Here is a 6,025-nt window from a genome sequence, read left to right as displayed (position 1 = left end):
TGTGCTTGGAGATAATTGGGTTAGATTAGTACAGTTCCTGATTCAATTATCTTCCAAGCACAGAGGAGGGATTCTATTGTTTGTGTATGGGAGTGTCTCACTGTATGACTGTTTGTTTTTATTGGTTTATTCACTTTGTGTCCCTGTGCCCAACAAGGTCCACCTGGGTGTCACTCTTTTTGGGAAACTTGCATAAAAGGCCAGTGTGCTTCCATTAAAATTCTGTTTCTGCTTAACCCTCAACACGTAGCCTGGTCTTGTGATTGGAGGGGAACTGCTATACTCCCCTGGATTCTAATCACTAGCTCTTGTAAGAGCTGTTCCTGCTACACTCTCTGGCGTAGGAGAGGTCTTTCACACAAGGTGCTGGATATCAGAGGTTGGTCCAGGGTGGGAGGAAGACTGCGAGATCCCAGCTAAGCTACGGCGGTTGTGGAGTCTGCGGTGCTTGTGGTGTCCGGTGCTTACGGTCCTCAGCATCAGCTAGGAAGCATCTGTTGGTGGAGGTGTCCAGTCGGGGTGCCAATGTCCCTCCGTTACATTGGTGGCAAGCGGTGGGATGACTTCCTAGTGAGAGGAACAGGATCCTGGAGACACCGGAATCATTACGGATTGATATGGAGGGATAGAGCCAGCCACCGTGCAGCGTCCCTATCTACAGCAGTATGGAACCAGCTAGTTCCCGGACAGCGTTCCTATACGAGGAGGAGAATTACCTGGATTGGAGGGATGCAATCCGGAAAAAAAGTTTGGTATAAGGCCCTGGAGGGCGCAGGGCGAAAGTCTTCCCAGTAAAGAGCAGCGGCGACAGATGCAAGTGGCCTTGCGAATGCATTTCTTGGGAGAGCAGCCCCTGGACAAGTAGCCTGTTAAGAAAGGAGATTTGGCTGGAGGACGCCTACCAGGCCCTATGGTGGTATATGGTCCGGCATACCCCCTGGACGGCTGAGCACGACAGGCGAGAGGGTGATGATTACAATGACCCTGGTGTACATGATATTGCCAAAATCTGGCAATCTTGGGCAGAACAGTTTGAAAAGACTGTCTTGGCCAAGCTTGAGGAAAGGAATCAGGTTCAGGGTGATAGGAGTGAAAGCAGACATGGATTTGTGCACTCTGATGCTGATCCGAATTGTGATAGTGAGAGAGAAGCTCAGAGTAATGGGAGTGAAAGTGATTGCACTGTCCACTCTGAAGGCCATGTGACTGCTATGCCATCTGCACTGTTAAACAGACCTAATCCCTATTCAGCAGATAGATCGCAAAGACGTTTAGCTAAAAGCAGGGAAACTAGGAGAAAAAAAAAGTCAAAAATCAATTACTCCTGTCTATGAAACTCCTAAGATAAAATTCCTCAAAGAGACAGTCCCACAATTTTCTAGAAGTTCAGGAAACATATCTGAGCACCTAGAAAATTATGAAAGAGCCAGGAATTAATTGGGCATGTATGATGACATCCTTAAGAAATGGTACATGACATGGACCTTTGATTCAATGTGCCGTATCCATCTGGAAAGTCTTCAAGCTATGCAGCTAATGTCCTGGTCAAAGATGAAATCTGAGATAATCATGGAAAATGGTAAGTATAAAACCATTATTTCTGCTAAGAAAGCGCTTTAGAACTTAAAGTGCCGTACAGATCAAAGCCCCAGATAATTTTTAATAATTCTTAAAAATGCATATTCCGTGGCCCAAAGGAAACCCAGGTATGAAAGAGATGAGGAACAGTGTTCCACAGGTGTTCTCAGATTTGCTCGCATCTATCCTTTCAGACTGTTTTGGGAAAATCTGGTCTGGTGTGGGAAAATCATAAAAAAAGGGGATTTACAGGTAGCCCTTTCTTGTGTTTTTGTGCAACTTTTTGGTACACAGTGATGACTACTAACCTCACTGTCTGATTTTTGACTCTCCTTCTCGTATTCTTCCAATTGCTTTTTAAGCTGAATTATTTCCTGTGCACATTTATCTTTCATAGCTTTCAGTTCTTTTTCGTGATCAGCCTGATGGGTATTATGCTCAGCAATTAAATCTTGGTATTTCCCATTTTGAATACCCAGATTGTCTCTGCATGTGTCCAATCTGGTATTCAGTACACCGTTTTCTTGTAACATCTTTAGAAGTCCTAACATAAAGAAAGGCCAAGAGTGTATTATGTACCCTATTTTTCCCTCTGTTGTTTTGGTCTCCAATTAATTTAAGAGAGGTCTTATTATGGATGAATCATTTAGAATGGTAGAATTAGCCTGCTCTTCTATCTCATTCAACCATTCCTCATAGTCTATATCAATCTTCATATATTTATGAATTTTGACTAAAGCATGAAGTTTCAAGTCTTCAATTATTTGGACATTGTCTGATACAGATGTATCACTGGACTCAACCATATTTCTATACACTGAATTAATCTCCGTACAAAACTCTTTTCTATATCAAGATTAATATTGCATGAATTACACAAATAGTAATGCTTCTGAATTACTGTGTGAAATAGAATTTCAACTAATGATCTCAGCAGTCTGCCTCCACATTGTGAGGATATTTATGGGGTGATAAATATTAAAAGAATATTTTCATAAAAAAATATCAAAAAATATTTTTTATTAAATCAAAATTGATATATTGGCACTGTTTCCCCGATTTATAATTTAAAGGACCACTATAGGCACCCATACCACTTCAGCTTAATGAAGTGATCTGGGTGCCAGGTCCCTCTAGGGTTAACCCTGCCTGCTGTAAACATAGCAGTTTCAGAGAAACTGCTATGTTTACAAATGAGTTAATCCAGCCTCTAGTGGCTGTCTCATTGACAGCCGCTAGAGGCGCTTCTCACTGTGATTTTCACAGTGTTTGTTTTCCTGGCACTATAGTGGTCCTTTAAAGCTGAGAACTACCCACTTTCATTAGAGGATTTTTATTTCACACAATCACAAATTAATTATAAAAATATAATTTATTGTGACAATAATAATAACAATAATCAGTGAATTTATGTATTACTTAATTATACAATATGGAAGTGATTTAACACAAATTATAGATGGCTAAATAGCAACGTTATATCGACCTGTATGCAGTTTTCAACAAGATTTACGACAGGACACTTTGAAATCAGGTTGCTACATATTCCTTTAACACAGAATACAGCATTTCACAGCGTAAAGCAATAGAAAGTTTGGCTGACAGTCAAATCACACTGAATTAACTTGCTGCTGGCTGCAATTCTCATAGGCAAGATATCCTTTTATAGTGCAATTTTACAAATACAATATTTCTCATACTAGATCATTGACCATTCCTATGTCCATCCAATAAGAATAATTCTAACCAGATTTTACGTTTGCAGAATTTTAACTTTCCTACTTAAGATTTACGATTTCTAAATTACATAAGCTAATATATCTGGATAATTGCCTGGTATTCAATTTTTTTTTTTTTTTTGAATTCTTTATTTTTGCACTCGACAGGAAAGGCAGAAGCAATACGACATGTAAGCTTGCGCAGAAGCCAAATTATACAGGAACATATAATCAAAGACAAATACATAACACCTTTGGCACCCACAACAATTCACTGTATGCAGTCTGTAATACCTGCCCCCTATCGAGGGATTTTTTTTTTTTTGTGTGTAACGTCAATTAAGTTCCTTACTGTTACACAGGAGAGGCATAGCGAGAAAAAGCGGTAAGGCAAATCCTGTGCAATAATATACAATGTTAGATAACCCCTGCCAGAGCTCTTATCGTAACAAATACCAGTCCGATAGACAATCCTCCTCTGGAATTCCAGGCTATCCGCCTCTCTGCAAGTATATTGTACTACTAGACAGGTCCTGTACCTTAATCAATAGCCCAGAGGCCACCCAAAGTAGGAAGAGCCCCAGGGATCCCCGTCTCTCCAACATGTCCCATGTCTGTGCTAGGAAGGAACCACTTCCAATTGAACTGAGACAACACAAATGAAAGAATAACAGAATAAAAGAGAAAACCCCTATATATATCAAGGGTTTTGTAGAAGTATAAAAAGAAGAGAAGAAGAGAGAAGAAAGAGATAGAAACAAGGATTAAGGAATAAAGAGGGGGGGGGGGGGAGGGAGGGCTGACAAGCTTGGGACCCCCCGAAGTAGTGTGCGTGGTCCCATCCCATTAAGTATCCCCAGTGCCCGGGGCGCTATTGTCCCACGGTTCCCATACTTTTTGGAAGGCCGCCTCGGTCCCTCGCATCCTGGCAGTAAGATCCTCCATAATTCTGCTGTCCCTTATTCTAGAGATCACCCCCCCGAACTCCGGTCCTCCAGGGGTTAGCCAAGCCGCTGCTATAGTTCTACGCGCACTTAAGGTGATTGTCCTCGCCAATCTCTGTTCTTTCCTGGACCATCCCTCTATAGTTCTATTTAAAAGATAGATCCATGGGTCTAGGGGGAGGGGCCTGCCAAACGTCTGTCTCATTAGGTTTTCAACAGCCTTCCAGAAACCCTGGAGCGCCGGGCATTCCCACCACATATGGAGATACGTACCCCGGAAACCGCAACTCCTCCAACAATCGTCGGAGTCTAGTTTGTGCATTTTGTGTAAAATGACCGGGGTAGTATACCATCTGAGCATGGTTTTTCATGCCTGTTCTTGTTGTGTGACGCATATGGAGGCGCTCTTGGTGGCTTCCCAGATTTCCTGCCATTCGATACCTTCGAGTACTTCCCCTAAGTCCTGTTCCCATTTGTCGATGTACGCCAGTCTACCCCATTCTCTAGTTTCTGTACTAAGGTGAGCGTATATGAGGGTGATCATCCCCTTAGGGGCAGATGCGTCTCTACAAAGTTTCTCGTAGAAGGTAAACTGCCCCTTGGCCGCGGCTATAATATCTGGTTTCCTAGCGAAGTCCCTCACCTGGAGGTATCGAAAATAATCTGTGGGAGTCAGGTGGGTGATTTGTTGGAGGTCTTGGAAAGGGATCACGGTCCCCCCTCGATAGAGTTGGTAATACCGTTGAACCCCGGTTTTTTCTATATTGCGAAAATTCCTCGGGGCCATACCAGGTGGAAATGCTCGATTCCTAAGTATCGGAGTCATGGGGGAGGGGGATGAGGTGAGCCCGAATTTGGTGCTGTTCACATCCCATAATCGTAGAGAATTAAGGATGGCCGGGCAGGTTACTCTGACCATGGGCCTATGTTCTCTCGGGACCCACATAGTGAATTGGGGAACATCAAGACCGACCATCAAAGATTCTAGTTCCACCCATCTCCTGTCACCCACAGGGGAATGCCACATAATCACCTGGGACAGCTGGGCCGCCAAATAATAATAGTACAGGTTTGGAAGCCCCAATCCCCCTCTATCTTTACGCCTATACAAAACTTGTCTGGCTATTCTATGCCGCTTATTCCGCCATACGAAGTTACATATCGCCCTTTGTAGCGGCTGTAATTGAGATTTCGTGACGCGGATGGGGAGGGCTTGAAACAGGAATAGAATACGAGGGAGGATGTTCATCTTGGCGGAGTGAATACGTCCCAGCCAAGAGATAGATTTATCGGTCCATTTGTCCATGTCATTCATTAAAGCCCGTAGCATGGGTTCATAATTACTAGAGTACAGTCGGTCCGGGTCTGCCGTCAAATGAACTCCCAGGTATTTGAGGGAGTGTGGTTCCATTCGCATGTGGTAAGCGGTCTGTATCTGAGCCACATCTTCAGCTGTCATGCCGATTGGCATCGCGCTGGATTTTGGAATGTTTGCTTTGTATCCAGATAGGTCCCCGTATTCTCCTATAACTCTCTGCAATGCTGTCATCGACTCGAGCGGGTTCGTAACGGTGAGGAGAACATCATCTGCGTAGGCAGATACGGTGAATTCTACCCCTCCGACTTCTACTCCATGAATGTTCGGATGTCTGCGAATCGCCTGTAGAAGAGGCTCGAGGGCCAGCACAAAGAGGAGGGGAGAGAGAGGGCACCCCTGCCTGGTTCCATTATGTAGGTGGAAAGGAGTAAGCGGGGCCCCTGAGATCTGTATCTGAGCCCTTACAT

Source organism: Pelobates fuscus, chromosome 7 (genome assembly GCF_036172605.1).
Source record: "Pelobates fuscus isolate aPelFus1 chromosome 7, aPelFus1.pri, whole genome shotgun sequence".
In the NCBI taxonomy this organism is placed as follows: domain Eukaryota; kingdom Metazoa; phylum Chordata; class Amphibia; order Anura; family Pelobatidae; genus Pelobates; species Pelobates fuscus.
Note: the sequence above shows the minus strand (reverse complement) of the source record.